This window comes from Aegilops tauschii, chromosome 7 (assembly GCF_002575655.3).
Source record: "Aegilops tauschii subsp. strangulata cultivar AL8/78 chromosome 7, Aet v6.0, whole genome shotgun sequence".
NCBI lineage: Eukaryota > Viridiplantae > Streptophyta > Magnoliopsida > Poales > Poaceae > Aegilops > Aegilops tauschii.
In genome coordinates this window covers 601446871-601472547 of record NC_053041.3, presented here as the reverse complement: position 1 = coordinate 601472547, position 25677 = coordinate 601446871, and the positions used below count along the sequence as shown (strand labels likewise).

General features: G+C 47.0%; 1 non-coding gene and 1 pseudogene across 1 annotated transcript; both read left to right on the top strand.

Annotated features, from left to right (window-relative positions):
• The window catches only part of LOC120968305 (probable GTP-binding protein OBGM, mitochondrial), a 64273-nt pseudogene extending 51917 nt beyond the window's left edge, over window positions 1-12356 (top strand).
• Window positions 12357-12848: 492 nt separating this feature from the next.
• TRNAK-CUU (transfer RNA lysine (anticodon CUU)) lies at window positions 12849-12921 on the top strand. Its single transcript has one exon. It is a non-coding gene; the product is annotated as a tRNA-Lys (tRNA).
• The last annotated feature ends 12756 nt before the right edge of the window (window positions 12922-25677 follow it).

Here is a 25677-nt window from a genome sequence, read left to right as displayed (position 1 = left end):
TGTTGCCTAAAGAAAATATATTGCCAAAGAACATGTACGAGTCGAACAAAATCATCGGTTCACTTAAGATGCCGTATGAGCAAATACATGCTTGTCCAAATGGATGCATGTTATTTAGAAATGAACATCAAGATACGAATTATTGTGTCAAGTGCAAATCCTCTAGGTATATTGAGGTAAGAGATGATGATGGTAGCAAGAGGCAGTTCACAATTGTCGTCAATATCCTTCGATATCTTTCATTCAGAGAAAGGATCCATAGGCTTTATATGACCGAGGAAACTGCCCAATATATGAGATGGGTCGCCGAAGGGAAGATGTACAATACAAAAAGGATGCAACATCCACGGGATGGTGAAGCATGGAAGAAATTTGTTGAAATTCATAAGAAAACAGATGACTGGAAGAGTGTAGCTGTTGGGATAACAACCGACGGGTTCAATCCATATGGTTTGATGGCTGCCATATACAGTTGTTGACCATTATATGTTATCTCCCTGAATCTGCCCCCTGGCGTTTGCATGCAACGACATCACATGTTCCTGACGTTGATAATTCCAGGTCCTAACTATCCCTGGAAGCATATGAGTGTGTATATGGAGCCATTGGTGGACGACTTACTTGTTGCTTGGAACAACGGGGTCCGGACATACGATGCCGTTTCAAAGAAGCACTTCAATATGCATATCTGGTACCACACATCGCTACATGACCTACCGGCACGTGCGATATTTTGTGGTTGGTGTGTAAAGGGGAAGTGGTCTTGCCCAGTGTGCCGACAGCGTGTGACTTTCATTTGGCTGGCTAAGGGTCACAAGTATGTATGCTTTGACCAACATCGGCAGTTCCTTCGTCTTGATCACCCATACAGACAAGACGTTATGCACTTCCAAAAAGGTATTATTGTTGATGACCCACCACCACCTATTATGACCGGTGCCCAGCTTAAGGATGAGTTAGATGCTCTCGAGGAAAAGCTCGATGGGAAAGGTTTTGTGGGATATGGAGAGACACGCCAGTGGACTCACATTCCAAGCTTATGGAGGCTCCCTTACTTTAAAGATCTTCTACTTCCACACAACATTGATGTAATGCACACTGAAAAGAATATTGCGGAGGCCTTACTCGGCACGCTCCTCGACACCGAGAAGTCAAAGGATAACATTCAGGCTAGGATCGATCAAGCCAAACTATGCAACAGGCCAAAATTAAATTTGGTGCCTCGTGCAAAAGGTAATTCTTGGAAGAAGCCACCAGCCCCTTTCACCCCTTCAATGCCCCAAAGGAAGGAAATTCTCCAATGGATTGTGAACAACTTGTACTTCCCTGATGGATATGCAGCTAATATAATGAGGGGAGTGAATATGGCTACAAAGCGAATAGGAGGCCTCAAGAGTCATGACTACCATGTATGGCTTGAGTGGATAATGCCTGTGATGATTCGAGGGTATGTCAGAGAGGATATTTGGCGAGTGCTGGCGGAGTTGAGCTACTTCTTCCGTCAGCTTTGTGCCAAAGAACTAGATTATGAAGTGGTTGCAAAGTTGGAGGAACAAGCACCTGAGTTTCTATGCAAGTTAGAGATGATATTTCCGCCAGGTTTCTTTAATCCGATGCAACATATGATCTTACATCTCGCGTATGAGGCTAGAATAGGAGGACCTATGCAGTTCCGATGGCAGTATGCACCTGAACGGGAGTTCAAGCATCTTCGTGGGAAATGTAAGAATAAAGCCCGCATTGAAGCCTCCATAGCCGAGGCACACCTGAACGAGGAGGTGGCCACGACCACGAAAAAGTACTATCATGACACTATTCAGACTAGGTTAAATCCAGCTCCTCGTTACAATGAAGAACCCACCAGTAATGTTTCCGACCTTAGCCTCTTCGAAGGCCAAGGTGGCAAAGCAAGTGGACTGAAGCCCAAGAACTTTTCACCTACTGAGTGGTCGACTATTATGATCTATGTCTTGACCAACATGGAAGAAGTGCAACCGTACATAAAGTAAGTGTAGAACACCTTTATTGACAACTACTCACTAGTCTTGAGTTCTAACTCGAATCCTTCCCATTGCTAGGGAATTCCAGAACGAATTCTGGAAGCTACCACGGCCTCCTAGCGACGAAGAATCAGCAGACCTTCTTGAAGATACCAATGCTGATGGCGGTTTCATTTCTTGGTTCTCAAGAAAAGTAACTTTTCTAACTTTATGTTACTTCAAGTTGATCTTACTTGCCGGTAATGCTTCCACTAATGAACCAGACAATCTCCTATTAATATTGTAGGCATATCAGGAGATTGATATGGACGCCAAAGTGAGAGAAGTAGCCAAAGGTTTTGAATACGAGGCCAAGTCATTTAAGGCTTACGACATGAATGGGTATCGCTTCCACACTGATAAAAACACGCGTGAGAGGCCCAACCGAAGGTCAATAAATAGTGCGGTCTATTGTCTAGGGACAGATGGACGTCACTACTATGGAACCATCAAAGAAATTTATGAGCTGCAGTATTGTGGTTTACAAGGAGTGAAGCCCATCGTATTCAGATGCAGCTGGCTCAATCCTGAGAAAGTGAGACGAACCCCTAGTATTGGCTTTGTCGAAGTTGAACGAGCATCGAAATATGCAGGAAATGATGTCTATATTATGGCTCAACAGGCTACACAAGTATTTTTTTCTCCCATACGCGTGCACATCTACGGAATATATCAATCTCTTGAAGTGGGATGTCGTGTACAAGGTACCCCCGCGTATCAAGGTACCTACCCCAAACAAGGACGATTACCATATAAACCCTAACACATACGAGGGAGAGTTCTTCCAAGAAGCAGACACTAACAAAGACGAAGATGATGCAGAGGAAGATGATGGCGTGCATCACGAACATGATGCTATGGAACATGAGGCCATGGATGACATGGAAGTAGATAATGCAGAGGACGAATACGAGGATGTTTCTGACCCTCGAGATTTGGCATTACTTATGCGATGGCATATGGGGATAGATGAGGATGAGGGCCCCCTGAAGACTTTGAGGATGAATGTATGAACGGGCGTGATAGCGATGATGAAAGCTCTGATCCAAATGTTGCACCTCATATTGACCCTTATTTCTAACAACTCCATGTAATTGTGTGAGAACTCTATGTATGTGTGTCACAACTCTATGTATTCGTGTGTGTGTAACAACTCTATGTATTCGTGAGTGCAACAACTCTATGTATTCGTGTGTGCAACAACTCTATGTATTTGTGTGTGTAACAACTATATGTATTATTGTGACAATTCCATTTATTCTTCATATGTGATATATTTATTGTATTTACATCAAGTTGAATCATCTGTACTAACTAGTTTTTTCTTCTTCGTATCAGGTGATTGAAACATGACAGGTAGCAACAAGATTCCAAAGGAAAGTTTGAAAAAAGTGAATGATCTGTACAATGATTAACTTGCTCGGCCGGTGAAAGCGGTGGCCGCTCCTTCATCGGTTGCCACAACTGCCAAGAAGGCGAAAGGATTGGCGGGTCTAGACACCCGTCCGACAAAACGTGCAAAACAAGGTCGAGTACCACGCGGGGGAGGAGTAGGAGGCGGACGAGGTGGAGGCGGACAAGGAGGGGGAGTAGGTGAAGCAGGAGGAGGAGGCGGACGAGGAGGCAGACGAGGAGGGGGAGTAGGTGAGGCAGGAGGAGGAGGCAGACGAGGAGGGGGAGTAGGTGAGGCAGGAGGAGGAGGTGGACGAGGAGGGGGAGTAGGTGAGGCAGGAGGAGGAGGTGGACAAGGAGGGGGAGTAGGTGAGGCTGGAGGAGGAGGCGGACGAGGAGGCAGATGAGGAGGGGGAGTAGGTGAGGCGGGAGGAGGAGGCGGACGAGGAGGGGGACGAGGGGGACAAGGAGGGGGAGTAGGAGGGGGAGTAGGGCGGCGAGGAGGGGGAGTAGGTGAGGCGGGAGGAGGAGGCGGCGGACGAGGAGTACGTAAAGCAGCCCAGAGTAGAGCACCTCTTTTCTCTCCTCGACCCTCTGATGCAGTGCTTCACCGTGCTCAGGAGGAGGAAACAGAGGATGGGGATGCGGCGTGTGAGGAGGAGGACGAGGAGGATTTTGCGGAGGAGGTGGTGGAGGATGAGGAGGAGGAGGTGGTGGAGGACGACGCCGCCGAGAGGAGGCTGGTTGTTCGTCAGGTTTCTGAGGGTGGGGATGGACCCTCACGGGTGACAGAGCACCACGAGGTGAGCGGTTCGCAACCGAGCGGTTTGACTATCAGCACTACTTCCAGAGGGAAAGTGTGGCTGTGTGGTCCTTCAAAGCTTCCAAGACGTCCATATGTGCATAGAGACGTGTTGCTTAAACCAATGGGAGAGAAGTAAGTGGTTATCTCGACTCATCCCATATAAATTGTACCTTTTGTCATTTCGTCACATATAATATGACTTCACTCTTCGTAATGCAGAAGCTTAGTAAAAGGTGGTGAGAGGTGTCTGCCATGGTCGCCGAGTGGCATCATTGGGGGTCTTTGTAGGTTAAATTATCCTGGATTGGTCACTTTGCCGAACGGTATCATTGAGCCAGCTTGTTCATGGGATCACTACAAACTTGCACCGGATTTCCTCGATATGCGTCAGAGGGTTTATGATAACAGAGCCATGCGAGTGGTCAACGATTTCTGGGTAAGTCCTTTCAAACACCTAAATGTCAATACCAAAAGGTTTAAATTTGCCATAGCCATGATTTAACCCTTCTCACATGTATGCATGTTTGTAGGATTTCTATACATGCGTTGAGGGTCAGAAGGATCGTGCAAATGTGGTGGTTGAGAATATTGCCAAGAAACTAGTCCACGACATGCACTATGAGGAGCGCGTCCGGTTAGTGGTTAAGTATCACGTGAACTATCTCAACCATAGGATTTCCAAACATGAGGCTCGAGGGACGCATCTTTCACGAGACAATTACTTCAAGGCAAGTGACAATGGATGCTTGCTATTCCCTACATTACCGCAAAATTAGAATCCTTACTAAGATGTATTTGTTTAATTTACAGGTGATTCCTCGGTGGTGCTCTGACAAACGTCCGTGCTGGGAGAAGATCGTCGAACGGTGGACAGATCCAGGGTGGCAGGATGAACACAAAGCAATATCTGAACGGCGTAAGTTGTTGGGGGTCGAGGACACCGTCAAGGCAACCTCACCATCCCAGGTGTCGTCTCAAAACATGTAGGCAACCACATCCTTTTCTTTTCATCATGTTCTCTTTCATTTGTGAGCATTCCCTTGATTGTTTGGATCGCTTTCTTTTGCAGAAAGAAGACACTGGCAAGGATATCACTTACTTTGAGGCATGGACCATCAAACGTACCAAAGACGACAAGGACAAGGACCCTCTCCACCCGGAGAGGGACTGGATCAGCTCTAAAGCCCGGTCAGATGGAGAGAACTACACCAAAAAAATTGAAGGAGACGTACGGGCCTGACGCTGATCCTCACGTGCTACCGTTTGACCCTCTTGTGGCCATTGCCGCGGCAGTCGGTAGACCGAATGGCCGGATGGCGGTTCACCTTGATTCTGTCATAACCTCCTCCCTTCCGAGAGTCAACACGCTCCGTGCTATGAGTACTAGCTCTACTCCTACCGTAGAGCGTCACTTACCACATTCCGTGAGCATTATTGAGGATATTCAGGTCAGTGCTTCTTCATTGATCCTTCATGGTCCTGCATATTTGCATTTCAACATGAATGACATTTGCATTGCCATATTGTAGACTCGACTGATTGACACCGAGAAAGAACGAGATGAAAACCGGGCCAAGCTAAAGGCACAAGATGATCTAGTGAAGTCTTTAAAACATATGGTGGCCAATCTTTATTCCATGCAAGGCCAACCAGTGCCAGAGATGCCACCGACGCCAGAGTGGAACATTGTGAGTTTCGTTCAAACTATTTCTATCACCATTTTCGGCATTACCATATGCATTCATCTCACTATTGGGTCAATCCATCACAGCTCAACCCATCACAAGGGTCGAACAATGTTCCGGTAGTTCCACCTCAAGTTGGTGGAATTGGGGCAGCAAACGGAATGATGCCTTCTAATGTTGATGTTATCACTCCGGTTGATGGAGTTGGGGCAGCAGACGGAATGATGCCTTCTAATGTTGATGTTATCACTCCGATCTCCAAAATCACGTGAACTTCATGTTATGTTATGTTTGAAAATGTTCCTTGTATGTTGAGAACTCTTGCATCTTGAGACTTGTAAACTTGTGGTAGTCGAGTGTCTTCACTACTATTTCACCTTTTATGCACTATTGCTTTTATGTGGAATGTTTTTCAGAATCAATCATTGCTTCTTTTGTTCAATGATGCCTATATGTGACATGTTCTATGTGTGATGAACTATAAGCTGCTGCTGTATATGTTTCGCTGCAGGAAAGAAACAGAAACAGGAAAAAAAAGGCTCCTGGGTACACCATTACCGTGGGTGGCTCTCGGCAATGGCTGTGAAACTGGACCAGAATGCACCCTTTACCGAGAGGCCTCTCGGTAAACGTGTACCAACCAGTAGAACCTGACACCTTTACCGAGACGCCTATCGGTATATGATAATAACCTGTGGTGCCCCTAACAACTTTACCGAGAGGTGCTCTCGGTAAAGGGAAAAGGATTGCCGAGGTCGGCTCTCGGCAAAGTTGGCCCTCGGCCTGTTCTCATGGTCCCACATGTCAGGAGGTAACACGTGTCAGCCTCCTAGTGGTTCTCTTTGCCAAGAGGGGCTCTCGGCAAAGTTGGCCCTCGGCCTGTTCTCGTGGTCCCACATGTCAGGAAGTGACACGTGTCAGCCTCCTACTAGTTCCCTTTGCCGAGAGGGCCTCTCGACAAAGTTGGCCCTCGGCCTATTCTCGTGGTCCCACATGTCAGGAGGTGACACGTGTCAGCCTCCTACTGGTTCCCTTTGCCGAGAGGGCCTCCCGGCAAAGTTGGCCCTCGGCCTGCTCTCGTGGTCCCACATGTCAGGAGGTGACACGTGTCAGCCTCCTACTGGTTCTCTTTGCCGAGAGTGGCTCTCGGCAAAGTTTGCCCTCGGCCTGTTGTCATGGACCCACATGTCAGGAGGCAACACGTGTCAGCCTCCTACTGGTTTTCTTTGCCGAGAGTTGCTCTCGGCAAAGTTGGCCCTCGGCCTGTGGTCGTGGGCCCACATGTCAGGAGGCGACACATGTCAGCCTTCTAATGGTTCCCTTTGCCGAGAGTGGCTCTTGACAAAGTCGGGGCTTGGCCTGTTGTCGTGGACCCACATGTCAGGACACGACACGTGTCAGCCTCCTAGTATTTCTTTTTGCAGAGAGTGGCTCTCGGCAAAGTTTACGTGGTCCCACATGTCTGGAGCTAACGGACTTATCCGTTAGCTGCTTTATTTTGCCGAGACGGGCTGTTTAGCTCTCGGCAAAGGCTTTGCCGAGTGCCCGTGTTATGGCTCTCGGCAAATTCCTGTTTGCCGAAGAGGTGTACGCCGGGTGGCTTTTGCCAAAGGTGACACTCGGCAAAGGCATTGCCGGCGGTTTTTGGGCCTTTGCCGAGTGTCCGTGGCACTCGGTGTATAGGGCGATTCCAGTAGTGTCTGCACTATGTCAAAATGATTCTAATAGCCGAAGTTATTTTCTGCTACTTTGTATAGTTTTCATGCGCCCAGAATTTCTTTATTCACAATAAAATATTGCAGGTGGCGATGGAGGAACAGGTGGTAATGTCATTCTTGAGTGCTCAAGATCTGTCCGGGATTTCAGCAACTTGCAACATCACACGTTATGCTTTTGGTATCATCATATTTTGTGTTTCGGTATGAGATATATAGATGCCATGCGCTCTTTTTGCTAGATGCATGATCCCTCTTCTTAAAAGAACTAATCTCTTGGTGTAAATTCTTAGCTTGTGTATATTATTGAGTTAAAAGCTCACCCTTACTTGTGTCGGACTTAAGACTAAGAGTGACTTGTTACACTGCAACTTAATATCACATTGAGCCTTTGCAAATGAAGAAGATTCTGCAGAATTTATACTTTTCCGTGTCATGGTTTTACATTTATTTACTTTGTGTTTCCAGAAAGCAGTCCGAGGAGGCAATGGACTTTCTAAGAAACAGATAGGGACAAGAGGTCCTGACAAGGTTACCAGAAATATATGTACATTATGTACATACATATGCATTTCGCATTTACTAAGTCCCTTTTCGAAATATATAACCTTCTCTTCGTGTGTCTGACAGGTCGCCCAAGTACCAGTTGGCACAGTGATTCATCTAGTCCGAGGGGAGCAACCATCTTTCATCGTAAATAAACCAACCAGATCTCTAGATCCCTGGGATATCCCAAATGTTGCGGATGACTCTGCAGACAGTTCCACTCAGAAGAACAAAGATGGCATTAGTGGAAATGAAGCTGAAAGAGAAAGTAGCAATCAGTGGGGGAAGCAAACATGCTCCAAGACTGGGTTTTCGAACGCTGAAGATAGCGATGCAAGTAGCATTCAACATCAGGTCGAGTTGGATGAAAATGATCAGTTTGATGACGACGATGAAGGATTTTGGGAGGATGAAGACGAGACGGAGGAAGAGGCTCTAGATGCAGATGAGGAGAGGGGGGAAGATGACATATAGTATTCTGTTGCTGAAATGACAAGACCTGGGCAACGGTTGATCGTGGCACAAGGAGGGGAGGGTGGACTAGGGAATGCTTCTATAGGCAGGGACGTCCATCTATCCAAAGGAAATAGACAAGAGGAGGTAGCCCGTTTAAGTAGTAGAGAGCCAGGAACAGAGTCTTTTCTTATCTTAGAACTAAAGAGCATTGCTGATGTTGGCCTTGTTGGTTTGCCTAATGCCGGAAAGAGCACACTTCTGAGTGCTCTCTCTAGGGCTCGCCTGGAGATCGCTGACTATGCATTCACCACTATAAGGCCCAATATTGGTAGCCTGACCTACGAAGATTACTTGTCAGTGAAAGTTGCTGACATACCTGGTCTTATCAAAGGTGCCCATGAGAACCGTGGCCTGGGTCATGCCTTCTTGAGGCACATTGAGCGCACCAAAGTTCTGTCCTATGTGCTTGACCTGGCAACAACACTCAACGGTAGGAAGGGTATCCCACCATGGGAGCAGCTGCGCGATCTGGTCGTGGAGCTAGAGCATTACCAAGAAGGCATGACAAGGCGGCCATCGTTGATTGTCACAAACAAAATAGACGAAGAGGGAGCTAACGCAATGTATGAAGTGTTAGATGTGTATAGTCCCTTTTCGGTATATCCCTATTGTATAAGGGTTTCTTGCACTTTACCTCACATGTATATGTAATGGCCTTTGGCCCTCAGTGAATGTTAGTTGCTGATTATCCAACATGGTATCAGATGCCAGGTTAGCCCCTTCCTCCCGCACGATGGAACTCCATGCGCCTCGTATCTAGCCTGCCCGTCTCCGGCCACCTTCTCTGTGGGCCTGAACGGCTCTGCCTCTTCTCCGTCAGGCTTGTCCAGCCGCCCCCGGCCCGTCCCGCTACCTCGCTGCCTCCTCTTCGTCCAGCCCATCTGCTCGGCTACTGCTCCACCCCGCCGCCTCAAGCTCGTCCTGCGGCCGGCCGCTCCCTCGCACCTCCTCAGCTGACCGGCTAGGCCGCTCGCCTCCGCAGTTGTCCGGCCAGGCCAGGCCGGATCTGCTTCCCACTGCTGCAATCAGCCCCCGGCCTCTGCTCGCCTAGCAGAGCGAGCGGGCGGGCATGCATGTGAGCACCAGGCCACTCGATCCCGTTTCGGACGGGCCGTTCCCCTCTTCCAGCGAGCGGGTCCTGGATCCCGCGAGTGTGTGCTTGATCCCTCGATCCAGATCGGGAGTGCTTGATCCCTCGATCCAGATCGGGACTTTCTGTTCTCGTTGACTTCCAAAAAAAGAAAAAGGAAGAGCAAGCCCCTCATGTCTTCTTTGGGCTATGTCGATGTCCCTCGGTGCTCGGTGATCTTTGATGGCACCAACTATGCTGAGTTCGCCGGTTTCATGCGTATCCATATGTGCGGTCTTCTGCTGTGGGGAGTTCTCTCTGGCGAGGTCCCCTGTCCGCCATGCCCGGTTGCTCCCCTGGCTCCTACCCCGCCGACACCGCCAGTTCTTGCTGCTAATGCTTCTCAGGCTGATCGGGATGCAGCCAAGGCGCTTGATGATGCTGTGGTTGATGCTTATGATCAGCAGGTATCTGCTTATTCGGATGCTCTCTCCGTCTACTGCGATGATCTTTCTGCTTACACTCAGTGGTGCAATGATGATGCTCGGGCAGCTGCCGTTCTTACTGCGATTGTCCTTCCTCAGTTTGCTTCGGAGTTCATGGGCCTCGGCACCGTTGCAGCGATGTGGTCTTATTTGTGTCAGCGATACCAGCCCTCTGGTGATGCTCTCTACTTATCTGTGGTTCGTCAGGAGCATGCTCTCCAGTAGGGTGACTCTTCTGTTGCTGAGTTCTACTCACAGAGTTCTGCCATCTGGCGTCAGCTTGACTCTCTTCGGACAGCTGTGTGTGGAACTTGCCGTTGCTGCCAGACTACTCGATCTGACTTGGAGTTCTAGAAGTGGGACCGCAAGCCCGAGCCCCTGTGTCGTTTGCTCGTCTCACTTCTCCACCGGTCATGCCCACACCTTCAGGGGGGTGGGTCGCCCTCCTTATGTTGACAAGGGTCGGTCTCGCCGTGACACCTTCTGTGACTACTGCTCCAGGCCTGGTCACCCAGAGTTTGATTGTCACCAGAAGCAGCGCAACCAGAGGCACTCCTCTTCCAGTGGGACTCCTGTGTCGTCATCGACTCCGTCACTCACTGACCAGGACATTGTGCGGCTCAAACGCCTTCTGGCTTCCTCTGGTTCCTCATCGACGGGTTCTGCTGCTGCTGTGACTGCTTTCACCACTTCATCACCGCCGGCATCTACACCGTCAGGTACATCTTCGTGGGTTCTGGACTCTGGAGCTTCCTTTCATATGTCTTCTGATTCTTCAGCTTTGTCTTCTCTTCGCCCTCTTGATTCTCCTATTAATGTTCTTATTGTCGATGGCACATCTCTTCCTGTTGCTAGTCGTGGCTTTCTTTCCACTCTGTCCTTTTCTGTTCCTAGTGTTTCACATGTTCCTCGCCTTACCATGAATCTTTTTTCTGCTGCCCAACTTACTGATTCTGGTTGTCGTGTCATTCTTGATACCGATTCTTGCTCCATTCAGGATCGTCGCACCAAGACTTTGGTTGGTGCTGGCCCCCGGCACCGTGAGTCAGAGGGCCTTTGGGAGGTTGACTGGCTTTGTGTTCCTTCCACTGCCACCACTTCTGCCAGCTCTCATGCCCTTGCTGCCTCCTCGTCCGCGTCCTTCCAGCAGTGGCATCATCGCCTTGGTCACATCTGTGGCTCTCGCTTGTTGTCATTAGTGCGTCAGGGCCTCTTAGGGTCTCTATCTGGAGATGTTTCTTTACCTTGTAATGGTTGTAGACTTGGCAAACAGACTCAACTACCTTATCCTACCAGTGAGTCAGTATCTCAGCGTCCTTTTGACTTAGTTCATTCTGATGTCTGGGGTCCTGCTCCCTTTGATTCGAAAGGTGATCATCGCTACTATGTTTTGTTTATTGATGATTTCTCTCGCTACACTTGGCTCTACTTCATGAAATCTCGTAGAGGTTCTCTCTATATACAAACAATTTGCTGCCATGGTTCACACCCAGTTTTCCACGCCTATTCGTACTTTTCGTGCTGACTCCGCTAGAGAGTTTATCTCCCAGCTGTTGCATGGTTTTCTCGCGGAACAGGGTACTCTTGCCCAGTTCTCATGTCCTGTGTTAATGCCCACTTTGCTTCGTGGCACATCGGTGTGGATGCCCACTTTATGCGTGCTGCTGTGCAGGATCAGACTCTCGCTCTCCACTATGTGCCTTTGAGTTACAGTTGGCAGACTTCTTCATGAAGGCACAGACTCGAGCACAGCATGGTTTTCTTCTCTCCAAACTCAGTGTTGTTGATCCACCATGAGTTTGAGGGGGGGGGGGGGGGGGGGGAGTTAGATGTGTATAGTCCATTTTCGGTGCATCCTCATTGTATAAGGGGTTCTTGCACTTTACCTCACATGTATATGTAATGGCCTTTGGCCCTCAGTGAATGTTAGTTGCTGATTATCCAACATGAAGAACTGAAGAGGAGAGTGCAAGGTGTTCCCATATTTCCAGTGTGTGCCATGTTGCAAGAGGGAGTACCTGATCTTAGAGTTGGCCTGAGAGACCTTATGGATGCTGCCTCGGATCCACAAGGCGTTGATTTGAGCAAAATTACTGTAGACTAAAAGGCTGTGCCCCTTGGATACCGTCATGTTGGAGAAGAATTGCTCTCCGAAATTTTTTCCCTTGAGTGCTGTCTGCTTACAGATGGAGTGTAGATCTGTGTTGCAAAAGCTGCTCAAATTTTCTGTGTTGCAGAATAGATCATCCAGTGTTTTAGGAAATTCAGTGTAACTGTAATAATAACTAATGGTAACAAAAAAGGTTCATTCAAGTGCTATTTCTAGTGTCTGAAACATTAATATGCCTTTTTGTGGAAACCTATGACCAAGAATTTGATTGAAACCTCTAAGGCGTAATCTGCTTTGTTTATCAATCAAAAAGTCATGGTCTCATTGGATTTTCATTGTTGGTGACTGACTGGTGTCTGCTGAAACTTGCGTCAAAGTTGAGCCACTGTCGCAATGTCTACTTATTTTAAGTCATTTCAAGGACTTGGCGTCTACTTTTGCGAGCGCAGAGAAGGAATATGATGCTCAAAAATGAAATTCAAGCAAGCCCGTCTAGCTCAGTTGGTAGAGCGCAAGGCTCTTAACCTTGTGGTCGTGGGTTCGAGCCCCACGGTGGGCGATTGTTATTTCCTTTTTTTTTTGCCTTACAGCTCTTGACTTGTTTCCATTCACCTCATGTTGCTGAAGTTGTTTTTATTACCACTCTTGTTGGCTCTGTTTTGGACTGCTCTTAAAATTCTTCACCAGATTCTTGTCACCTCAGTTTTTTCTCAACATGTACAGCTGCAAAGCTCATGGTAAAATGTTGCAATCAAGTTTTGTGCTGGAGATCGAAGAAAAGAAGTGCCCAAAATTTCTCTATTTGAGCTCCTACACTAGGTTTGAAAATGCAATAATCTGTTTTGCCAAATTAATTTAGATTTGGCGATTTTGAAGTTGGTAAAGTGTTAACCTGTCGGTATCTTGCCATCCTAGAGATATGCGTGCATGCTTGTTTAACATGCATTCTCACGACAAGTATTTATGAAGCTTGTTGGTTTAGTTAGTAATATATGTGTAGTGTAGTCGTCCTTGGTTGTCTCATATTAATTTGCCACACATAACAGTCAGGTTGGTAAGAAATTTTGTACTGGAATTTCCTTATTGTTATCCAAATAGCTCCAAATTAAGTTACTGTTTTAAACTTCACTTTAGTGTATCGGCTCATAGTTGAAGATGAACCCATGCATAAGAGTTGTAATGTAGGTACTGTTGTCGGTCATTGTCACCACTCCATAAAACCTCATGAAACATGCCAGCATCAATTGTTTGATCATGAACGAAAGTGGTGACATCATCAGCGCTTCTGCTGGCATGATATTTGCTCGCACTTTACCTCCTAGTTCAATGTTTTACTTTTATCCGTAGTAACCAAAATTCTTCTGATTGAGCTACTGCACATGTTTATTTCTCATGATGAAATGAATGCCAAGCGATCTTTTGCTCTGCTTTAAGTGATTGAATTAACTGCTTATATCCTGCACCTGAAGCTTCTCTGTCTAATTGCAAACATGGTTTCTGCAGGACTGGCTCTGTCGCCGTGAACAATTTGATGCTGTCATCGTCTCATCGACGCTGCTAATGTTGGCCTTTACTATAGTAAAGATTTCAGTTTTTCTCAGGTAAAAGGAATGTTGTCCTGCAAAGCAATAATTCTGTAAATGATACAGTTGATCTTGGCATGAAGGCATAGAAACACGGCTAACACTCAACCCATGCGTCTGTTGTAGGTGAACTCTGTTGTAAATGGCATACAGAGAATAATCAAGTCAAAGAAACCGCCACTTATAGTTTTGCATAGGAGCCGAGTAAATGGTGGTCCTGCAAAAGCTCCACGCAATCAGAAGCTTATACAAAGTTGGCGAAATGCTGGAGCACTATATGCCACTCCTCCTGGTTCCAATGATGATTGGTGAGGCCACTGTTTTTTCCTTGCTTAGCATAACAGTTGGGAAAAAACATTATTGGCTGCATCACTTAACTAAGCTAAGCTGATAGAAGTAGGCTCTAATGAAGCAAGCATTGTGCTGTTTACAATATTTATTTTGTAAATCTCAATAGATAATGCTGAGAGATGGCGAGGCAGTGATTTGTGATATGACTGCTCTCCCATTTGATGAATTTATGTTTTTTAGCCCTGAGTTGTTCTTTGTGTTTCCACCTTTGCAAATCGTTCATCTCTTCTGCTGCGGGTATTGGCTGTATGCAGCTGTCAGCTGCCGTTCATTGCTTGTTACGAACGATGAGATGCGGGATCACTTGTTTCAACTGATCGGCACTAGTTTCTTCCCCAGATGTCTCGAAGAGAAGCACCAGGTATGTTTTTCATTGGAGAACCCAACACATCTAAAGCCCTGGCTTGGTGTCGCAAGTATAAGTTGTGGATCCTCCGAGTTATCTACTTGAAAAATTCCGATCCAAAGAACCCTGGGAAACTCTATGCAGGTCAGGCTAATGTACTCGGGCCGTGGTCCCACTTTTCACATGCCACCTCCTTCAGGTAATCAATCGAATTCTGATCTCCTTCGCTATCAGTAATTCACGAATATAAGTGCTGAAACAAACAAAACAAATGGTGATGTCGTCCTTGGATGCAGGAATCCGAAGCTGGGAGCTGGCACGTGCCGACGATGACCGGCGACGACATCGAGAGCCTGCGGCAGTGGGTCTGCGCCACCAGGAGAACTTCGGAGAGACCGACTTCTCTGGAGCCCCAAGCTCGCGTCACTAGCAAAACACCGGAGAGCCCGTCTTCTCCGCCGCCCCAGGCTCGCACCAGTAGCAAAACTTTGGAGAGATCGTCTTCTTCACCCCAAGCGAGGTTAAGTGATATTGGTTCGTAGTGAGTGTGGTTTTTTGTAGCTCAGGCTACATGATACCCCTTATCTTTGCCATCCATTTATGCATCAAGATCCGTGCAGACACATTTGTCTTTTTTGTTTCTCTCAAACGACACAACATATAATCTTCAAATTTTGCAGAACAACAATACATTCTAACTACAATCTAGGAAAAATACTTTCAGATTTTTTCATGCATTTTAAATACTTGAAATGCTATTTTTATTCAAAGAAAATCTCATTTTATATATTTATATCAGAACAAAAAATCTGAAAGTTTTTTCACACATTGATGTTCTAATGTTTGTTCGATCTGCAAAGTTTGAAGTTCATATGTTGTTTCATTTTTGAGAAACAAAAAAGAGAAATCTTCTTGTTGTTAGTTAGTTGGAGAGTACGGATCTCAAAGCAAGGCTGGAGGGTTGAGGATAAGAGGTTCCATGTAGCCTGAGCTACAAAGGAACTTTGTGTTGGTTCGTAGCCTTTGGTAGACCTCATGTAATAGGATGTGTGAGCTACCATAAATCGCCCGCAGACCCGTCTGGCCGTCCATGGTTCACAGTGACCCGAGGAATGGCCATTGAGGGTGGAAAGACCACCTTAGTGGCTGAAAAGCTGCGAGGCTGGAGTGTATGGAAAGCCTCCCCTGAGGATTTTCAAGCGGACTACGAGCACTGGAAGCGGGCGAGACACATTTCTTATATGTAAGGTTTGGGTATTGATTGGTCCGCTGTCAGAAACCTAAAGGACATGAAAGCTGTATATATTGAGGGTAAGAACACATCACATCATTGATCATTTTTAGCATAAAAAGAATGGAAATGGTGCTGCCTAGTCTATACTTTTCTTCCATGGCAATCCATGTTCTCAAAGTTTAGATCAAGAGTTCTTTCTCAAGTCCAGAAGCAGAAAATTGCTTCATATTGCAGCACACTACAGTACATTAATCCTGGGACACGCTTCCTGTTGTAGGTTTGCAGCAGCTTTTGGGAAACATGAATTTGTGGGTCATGAATGTAGGTCCCATCGATTCGCCCGACACACTCCCAACCATATACCAGCGCGGGCGGCTTGGGCTTTACCACGACCGGTGCAACTCGTTTAGCACCTGCCCGAGAAGTTACAATCTCGTGCACGTGAATCATCTCTTCTCCAAGAAGAGGTAAGGCCTTGACAGCAGAGCACTGTCAATGATCAAATGTTGTTTAACCTGCTGTATATATTGGTGTCCGTTGTGGTTGCGGATAGAACACGAGTTGGACTAAGACTCAAGTGCTGGATGTTGTCCTTGTAGGTGTAAACTGCTGGCTGTGATTGTGGAGGTGGACCGGGTAGTGAGGTGGAGACGATCGTCAAGTCGCTGCACTGGGAGGTCTGGCTGTCATGCTCCCAGGACAAGGTCTTCTGTTTGTACAGAAGACCATGTCCATGTGGATCCAACGAATCTGCTGTGCGTGCTCAGCTCGGGATTAATAAGAGACGGGTTTACGTCGTCCCCGGAGGACCCAACTTCACGTATCTACTCTGGTCTGCTGCTACTTCACGTACACACAACTTCAAAATCCACGTTCACTTGTCATTTGACTTACTGATTAAACAAGATAGTACAACGGATTGAAGACACTAGGATGGACTGGACAAAGAAAATTTGAGCTATATATAGCTGATAAAAATAGAGTTGTGTTTCCATCCAGCGTAGTTGGTCACCTGATCTCATCGGGGCCTTGATCGACGGCCTCCATTCCTCACTTTCAAGATCAAGCCGGAGTATATGCATGGTGATAGTCCTTGTCCAAGTGCCACCGGCAAAGGAAGTGCATGAAACCATTGATCGTGATCGCGGTGTTGTGGTTATAGATGGTAGGGACTAGTTCCGAAGGAGACTGCATCTGCCTCCAGTTGGGGCCATCTTCTAATGTAAGAATCTTGCAAGGCTGTTGAGCACCTGGGCCCTTGAGGCGGACTAACTTGTACGTGCCAGACGGGGCAGCACAACCGACGTTGAGATTGATAATAGATTCACCGTTCAATTCTGCAGAGGCCCCCCTCATCACATTCCCAGTTGTCAGATCGATCACGTTGACGGTATAATTTTTTTATTTTTTTTTGAAACGTGGGGCAAAAGATTTGCCCCTTTTCATTAATTAGGAGAGGGAAAAGGTCTTTCAAAGTTACAAAGGACAAGAAAATAAAAGCCCCAAGCATGGGGTGCATATCACATCCGCACTATCCTCCCGGTAGAATGTAGCCCAAATGTTTCGCCCCCGTGGTCGCCCAAAGAATCGCCGCTTTTTGACGGCATAATTGTAATTGCCAGAAGTAACCCGATAATCATCGGTGAGGCATATAGGACCGTCGAGGCGACGGCTGCAAGTCGAAAGACCTCCCCTCTTAATCGCTTTTACTAGGTTGCCGTCCAAGTCGACCAGCCGCAGCTCGTTGTCGGTGCCATCGTAGGAGGAGCCCAGAAACAGGAGTAGCGGCTCTACACGGGCTCTGTGTGCGGCGATGAACGCCGGGCCGGAGATGAGAGCATGCCACCCCCAAGTCACGCATCGGAACCTGCAGATCGATTTCACCGGCACCCATGAGAGTATCTCAAAAATCACGTCGTCTGGTAATGAAGACGGCAGCGTCGTCGCGTCAGCCATGTGATGATACAAATACAAATACCTAAGTTCTCGTGTTCATGACCTTTTTCTTAGATTGTTTGTGTGCTGTTCCGACAATATATCTCGAAAAGGGGTCGGATGTGTAGCCATAGCCGGATTGTACTCCAAGTCTGGACTTGTGCTTGCGCGGGCGCAGCCGCAGACAACGATTTCCTACAGTCCATCATGCGTAGGTTGTCCTTTTGGAGGTCTAATGACAAGTCGTGATATGCTCGAGGTCCTAATATATGACCAGAATATGACCTGACATATATACGGCGTAAGAGTTTATCCAACCCGAACGCAATCCTTCTCTCGATCCCTCCTCAACAACTCACGGGCGTTTTTACCATCACGCACCTCGCCGACGATGCTGCCGCCGTTACCAGAAGATGTGGCCTTCGAGATACTCTCACGGGTGCCGGTGAAGTCGGCCTGCAGATTCCGGTGCGTGTCCAGCGGGTGGGACGCTCTCACCTCTCATCACCGGCCCGGCGTTCATGGCCGCGCACAGAGCCCGCACCGAGCCGCTGCTCCTCTTCCTCGCTGCTGACTCCTGCGATGGAAGTAACACCAGAGACCTGCGGCTCACGGACATGGACGGCAACGTCGTAAGAGTTATCAACAGGCCCGGTGCTTACACTTACGGCTACCGCCTCGACGGCACAGGCTGCATTGCCCATGATTACTTTGGCGTCGAGTCAGTCATCAACGCGATCGATCTTCCCACTGGGGCTGTGACGAGGATCTCCACGAGGCGGAACAGGGAATCGTTCTGGGATCTCAATGTCGGCCGTGCCGCTCCATCTCGCACGTACAAGGTCGTCTGCCTCACAAGCAAAGATTGTAAGGTTCTCAGGATGGTCGCGCCAAGTGGAGGCACGTGCACTCCCCTCCAGAACCAGTCACCGCCAACAGCCCTAACAACAACGCCGCCATCACAGTCGGTGTCATGTACCTCCTTTGCACCGGGTCCGCGTCACCGCAGATGGAAGAGGTCTCTGTGCTCTGCTTTGATCTCGAAAGTGAGGAGTGGAGGCGTCGATCAAGGGCCCAACGAGATCTGGTGGCAAACCACGAAGGAAGACAAGGACAATTGGTATGATCAAGCTTAATAACACCCTATGCATGGTTCAACAAAGCTCTTCAACCAGCATATGGTCCCACCAAAGGCGTCTGGGTAGAGAAACGGATTCACTAGTGGAACGGGTGATGCCTTTGACAGTGATGCATGATGGTGAAAAGTTGCTCTTTAATGTGCATAATAGGTTGTCGGCAACGTCACATTGCAAGTCTACGATCCACTCATACAGAAGTGCACACAACGTCTGAAATTTGCAAGCAACCTTTTGGGTGCTGGCCTTTGTGACTTGCACTTGGAAAATTTTGTCTCAACTAAGATCTTGCCGGTGGCTGCTCCGAGTGTTTTGTCTCACCAAAAATTTCACCAGCGGCCTCTCGCTTTTATAAGTAACTTTTTGTGGACCAAATAACTGAAAGAACTAAAATCCTGGAGTGTGATGCACGGGACTGTGTGGCGTGGCATTATGAAAAGTCAGGAGCTTTCACTGTTAGGAGTGCTTATAAACTCGCAGATTCTTTGAAAAGAAACTCCAAAGCAGCAGCATCGAGTTCTTCCAATGAAGTGGGAGACCGAAGCATATGGGATTTGATCTGGAAAGCAAGCATCCCTGAGAAAATAAAGATTTTCGGATGGCGGGTCGCTACCAACTCCTTAGCAACAAAACACAATGTCTTCAGGCGTACTATTGCTCTTGACAACACATGTGAGATCTGTGGAAATGGGAGGGAGGATGAGCACCACGCGGTGATTGCCTGCACAAGGAGCAGGGCACTCAGACAGGCGCTGAGAGAAACATGGGGTCTGCCGAAGGAAAAGAGCTTCAGACTGTTGGAGACTGGCACGGATTGGTTATCATATCTGTCGGACGCCATATTGGCAGCTGCTCTAGCGTGGAGGAAGCTGAGGCTGCGGCTGCGCTGATAGGACTGACGGAATTAAGGAAAATATACAGGGGGCATACTGCGCTGGAATTGGACTGCGCTGACCTGGTGAAAAACCTGTCCATGCAAAACCAAAACCGGTCGAAGTGTTTTCCCTGGATAGCGGACATTAAGGCTTGCCTGAACGATTTCTTGGATCACACCATAATACATACGGGAAGGAAGCAGAATACGCTAGCTCATGAACTGGCAGCTGAAGCGAGAAGGGCAGAGGACTTTCTGCTGTTTGCAAAGGTTCCCAGTAGACTGCACCAGATCATGGTGTCAGAATGTAACCTAACCACTAAGTAATTCACTCGTGGTCCTAAAAAAAAACTGAAAGAATTGGAGGCGTGGAAGCGTATGCTTTTCCGCATGAACGCGTGCATGTTTATATAGCTCAACAAGTTACATGATCGGCAGGTAGTTGGTAGTCTTAATCCATACTCCAAGCTATACATGAGATGAGATCATATCTACTCTAACTACCTGCCTAGTTTACACAATACGCACGCGTACACAACCGTGACACACATGTCACGTTACACATTAAACAGATACAAGCCTATCTTTTAACATCCTCCCTCAATCTCAAACATCAAGGTTTAGATTGTTTCTGAAGCCTTGAAGCTGTCGAACTTGTAGTGGTTTGGTAAAACCATCAGCTACTTGATCTCCAGTTGGAATAAAATTGATCTCTAAGTTTTTCTGAGCAACTCTTTCTCGAACAAAATGAAACTTAATCTCTATGTGTTTTGTTCCTGCATGAAACACAAGATTTCCAGAAAGATATGTTGCTCCTAGATTATCACACCATAGGCGTGACACATGTGGTCTATAGACACCCAATTCATCAAGTAGTGTTTCCACCCACATTACCTCAGCAGTAGCATTTGCTAGTGACTTGTACTCTGCCTCAATACTGGAACGTGAGACAGTTGCTTGTTTCTTTGCTTGCCATGATACAAGGTTGGAGCCAAGAAACACTGCAAAGCCCCCTGTGAACTTTCTATCATCTGGGCATCCTGCCCAATCTGCATCTGAGAAAGCACTTACTGTAGTTGATGAAGACATGCATATACTTAGTCCAACTCCAGTACTTCCTTGAATATATCTCAGTATTCTTTTCACAGCTGTCCAATGTAAAGAGGTTGGTGCATGCAAGAACTGACAAACCTTATTAACTGAGAAAGATATGTCAGGTCTTGCCAATGTAAGATATTGAAGTGCTCCAACTATACTTCGGTATTTTGTTCCCTCTTCTAGACTTAGCAGTTTGCCCTCATTCAATGACGACTTTTCTGTGGATGACATAGGTGTACTAGAAGGTTTACAATCCTTCATCCCTACACGACTTAAAATATCAGAGGCATATTTCTCTTGAGTGAGCAAAATGCCATCTTTCAACTTCTTTACTTCAATGCCTAAGAAGTAGTGCAATTCTCCCAAATCTTTTAATGCAAATTCGCTTTTATATTTCTTAGCAAGGCTAATGTGGCATCTTGTGAGGAGCTCGCTACAATTATGTCATCAACATAAATAAGCATGTATATGATCACCTTTCCTTTTCTTGAGAAGAATAAGGAAGTATCTCCCTTTGATGGACAGAATCCAAGCTGTTGCAACTTAAGGCTCAGTCTTGAATACCATGCCCTTGGTGCTTGTTTTAAACCATACAAGGCTTTATCCAACCTGCATACATGGTTAGGTTTGGAGCTATTTTCAAAGCCTGGTGGTTGCCGCATATAGACCTCTTCCTCTAGAACGCCATGTAGAAATGCATTCTGAACATCCAATTGGCGAAGATTCCATCCCCTGGAAACAGCAACAGACAGAACAAGTCTGATAGGAGCAGCCTTCATTACTGGACTGAAGGTGTCCTCATAATCAATGCCATAACGCTGTTTGAAAGCCTTAGCTACCACTAGTAGAAAAAGGGGCTTTTGTCCCGGTTGGTAAGGCCCTTTAGTCCCGGTTTTTGAACCGGGACTAAAGGGTCGTTACTAATGCCTCTCCCCTTTAGTCCCGGTTCTTACACGAACCGGGACTAAAGGCCGCGGCCACGTGGAGCTCCACCTTTAGTCCCGGTTGGTAACACCAACCGGGACTAAAAGAAATTTTATGATTTTTTTTTGAATTTTTTTTTTGATTTTCAAATTTCTGAATTATTTTAACCTCTAATCTCTAATCATCACCCCTCATCACTGCTCAATTTATCCTCTAATCTCTAATCACCCCTCATCATTTCAAATCATCTAACTTCCCGAACGGTCATCCATCCTCCCACTCCCCCAGCCTGAGCACGCTTAACTTCCGGGTTCTATTCTCCCTCGTTTCCAAGTCTGCACTTGTTGTTTTCCTGACAATAGTAAGATGTCAATCCTATTAACCCTCAGGAATTTTGCTTGAGCATGAAATGACACATTTCACTGTTTGAGTTTGAAACTATTGTTTAAAAAAAAATTAGTAACACTAATATTTCTTGAATAATTAGTTTGACCATTGTTTGACCACAGTTTGACCAGATTTGACCAAAATTCAAAATAACTAAAATAATTATTTAGTAACACTAATATTCTAGAATAATTACTTTGACCATTTTTTGACCATTGTTTGACCACAGTTTGAATTTTTTTCGATTTTTTCCACTCTAGATCGCCCCGTAACTTTTTTCTATTAGGTTTTTGAGGATTTTGAAAATGTTTAATGGGGTTTCCCCGTTAAATTCGGATGTAACTTTTCAAGTAGATGATTTTTCATATAAAAAACTTTTTCATCCGAGTTCGTATGCAAAAGTTATGCCCATTTTATAAATTCCAGAGAGATTTTGCAAATAAAGTCGAAATTCATATTTGTTAATTTCCCCAACAACTAGACCACATATCACATGGGAAACTTATTTTATTTTATTTTTTTGACATTTCCATCATTTTATTTTGTTTTTTCTAAAACTGAAAAGGCGGTCCACAGGGGGGGTAGAGTTTGAAAATGGGACCTTTAGTACCGGTTCGTGCCATGAACCGGTACTAATGCCTCAAAGCCCATTAGTACCGGTTGGTGGCACCAACCGGGACTAAAGGTCTAACCTTTAGTCCCGGTTGGTGCCACGAATCGGGACTAATGGGCATCGCACCCTTTAGTCCCGGTTCGTGGCACCAACCGGGACTAAAGGGCCCAGGTGAACCGGGACTAATGCCTTAGCCGCACGAACCGGGACGAATGCTCACATTAGTCCCGGTTCGTGACTGAACCGGGACTAATGTGAATACTGCCCTGTGACCAAAGCCCTGTTTTCTACTAGTGTACTAGCCTAGCTTTATATCTATCTATTGTTCCATCTACCTTCTTTTTAATTTTGTATACCCATTTACAATCTACAATATTCCTCCCTGGCTTCGGTGGAACTAAATGCTAGGTGTTGTTCTTCATTAAAGCATCATACTCAATGCTCATAGCATTTTTCCAATTTTTATCATGCAAGGCTTCTAGCACGTTCTGAAGGAAATATGCCCTAGAGGCAATAATAAAGTTGTTATTTATATTTCCTTATATAATGAAAAATGTTTATTATTCATGCTAGAATTGTATTAACCGGAAACTTAGTACATGTGTGAATACATAGACAAAACAAAGTGTCCCTAGTATGCGTCTACTTGACTAGCTCGTTAATCAAAGATGGTTAAGTTTCCTAACCATAGACATGTGTTGTCATTTGATAAACGGGATCACATCATTAGAGAATGATGTAATGGACAAGACCCATCCGTTAGCTTAGCATAATGATCGTTAAGTTTTATTGCTATCGCTTTCTTCATGACTTATACATATTCCTCTGACTATGAGATTATGCAACTCCCGAATACCGGAGGAACACCTTGTGTGCTATCAAACGCCACAACGTAACTGTGTGATTATAAAGATGCTCTACAGGTGTCTCCGAAGGTATTTGTTGGGTTGGCATAGATCGAGATTAGGATTTGTCACTCCGAGTATCGGAGAGGTATCTCTGAGCCCTCTCGGTAATGCACAACACTACAAGCCTTGCAAGCAATGTGACTAATGAGTTAGTTACAGGATGATGCATTACAGAACGACTAAAGAGACTTGCCGGTAACGAGATTGAACTAGGTATGATGATACCGACGATCGAATCTCGGGCAAGTAACATACCGATGACAAAGGGAATAACGTATGTTGTTATTGCGCTTTGACCAATAAAGATCTTCGTAGAATATGTAGGAACCAATATGAGCATCCAGGTTCCGCTGTTGGTTATTGAACGGAGATGTGTCTCGGTCATATCTACATAGTTCTCGAACCCGTAGGGTCCGCACGCTTAACGTTCGATGACGATTTGTATTATGAGTTATGTGTTTTGGTGACCGAAGTTTGTTCGGAGTCCCGGATGAGATCACGTACATGGCGAGGAGTCTCCAAATAGTGAGAGGTAAAGATTGATATATTGGAAGGTGGTATTCAGACATCGGAATGGTTTCGAGTGGTTCGGGTATTTTACCGAAGTACCGAGGGGTTACGGGAACCCCCCGGGGGAAGTCATGGGCCTCATGGGCCACGAGAGAAAGAGGGGACAGCCCACAAGGGGTGGCCGCCCCCCCCCCCTCCCCCATGGGAGTCCGAATAGGACTAGGGGAGGGGGCGGCGCCCCCCTTTCCCTCTTTCCCTCTCCCTCTCCCACTCCTTCCTTTTACCCTCCGATGAAGAAAGGAAAAGGGGGGGGGGGGCGAATCCTAGTAGGAATGGAGTCCTAGTAGGACTCCCCCCCCATGGCGCACCCCTCTTGGCCGGCCGCCTCCTCCTCCCCTCCTTTATATACGGGGGTAGGGGGCACCCAAAGCACAACAGTTGTTCTCTTAACCGTTTGCGGTGCCCCCTCCACAGTTCGCTCGACCCATTTTGACGGCGCCGACAAAAAAATAGTGCATGCATATTTAAAATAAAAACAACTTAATTAATCATTAAAGTCGGCCAGGAAGGCCGGCGAGAGTCCACGCGTCCACATTAGCATTAAATAAAACTAGAAGCAAACTAAACTACGAGGCGGCGCGCTGCCCTAGGCGTCATAGTCGTCGTCGCCCTCGGGGTCGGTGAGGTCGATGAGCGTCGGCGCAGGGCCGGCCCAGGGGAACGCCGTGTTCCAGGCGGCGGCGATGTCGGCCGCGGGCAGCTGTGCCGGCACGGGAGGAGGGAGGAACTCCGAGGGGAAAGGGATGGCGGGGGCATTGCCCTTGGCCTTGCTGCTGCTGGCGCCGGAGAAGAGCCCCATCTCGCTGTGGTGGTGGTGGTGGCTAGGGTTTGCCGGCGACGGGGGAGTAGAGCTTGCTAGATGTGGACGGCGATTTGGATGAGGACAACCCCGCCGCACGGTCGGCTTAAAAAAGGACGACCGCCGTCGCGGACGCGTGGGTCCAAGGTCATAAATTAAGTTAACCAGGTTGGCCGCGGACGGTTGGACGACCGCCAGGTGGGGCCGCGGCGGTCACCGAGGAGACGCGCGTGGCGTCCGTTCCGCGTCCGCGCGGACGCATTTGGGGTGCAAATGCGTCGGCGCGGACGCACAGCGGACGAGATTTGGATTTGGATCGGCGCGTTGGGCCATCACTTTTGCCCGCGCCGACCCAAACGGACGTAGGCGAATGAAATGGGTCCCCCCATTAGAGTTGCTCTAAATAAAGATTTGGGTCAAGCTTGTGACCAACTGCACAAAGGGCTTAAATCCTTGGCGTTGACTAGCTAGTTGGATGGACTTACTAGGTGGCATTTCCCTTTTCCTTGAAAAAACCCGAAGGTACGTACCACTTGTTTTGGTAGGGTCGATCAGGA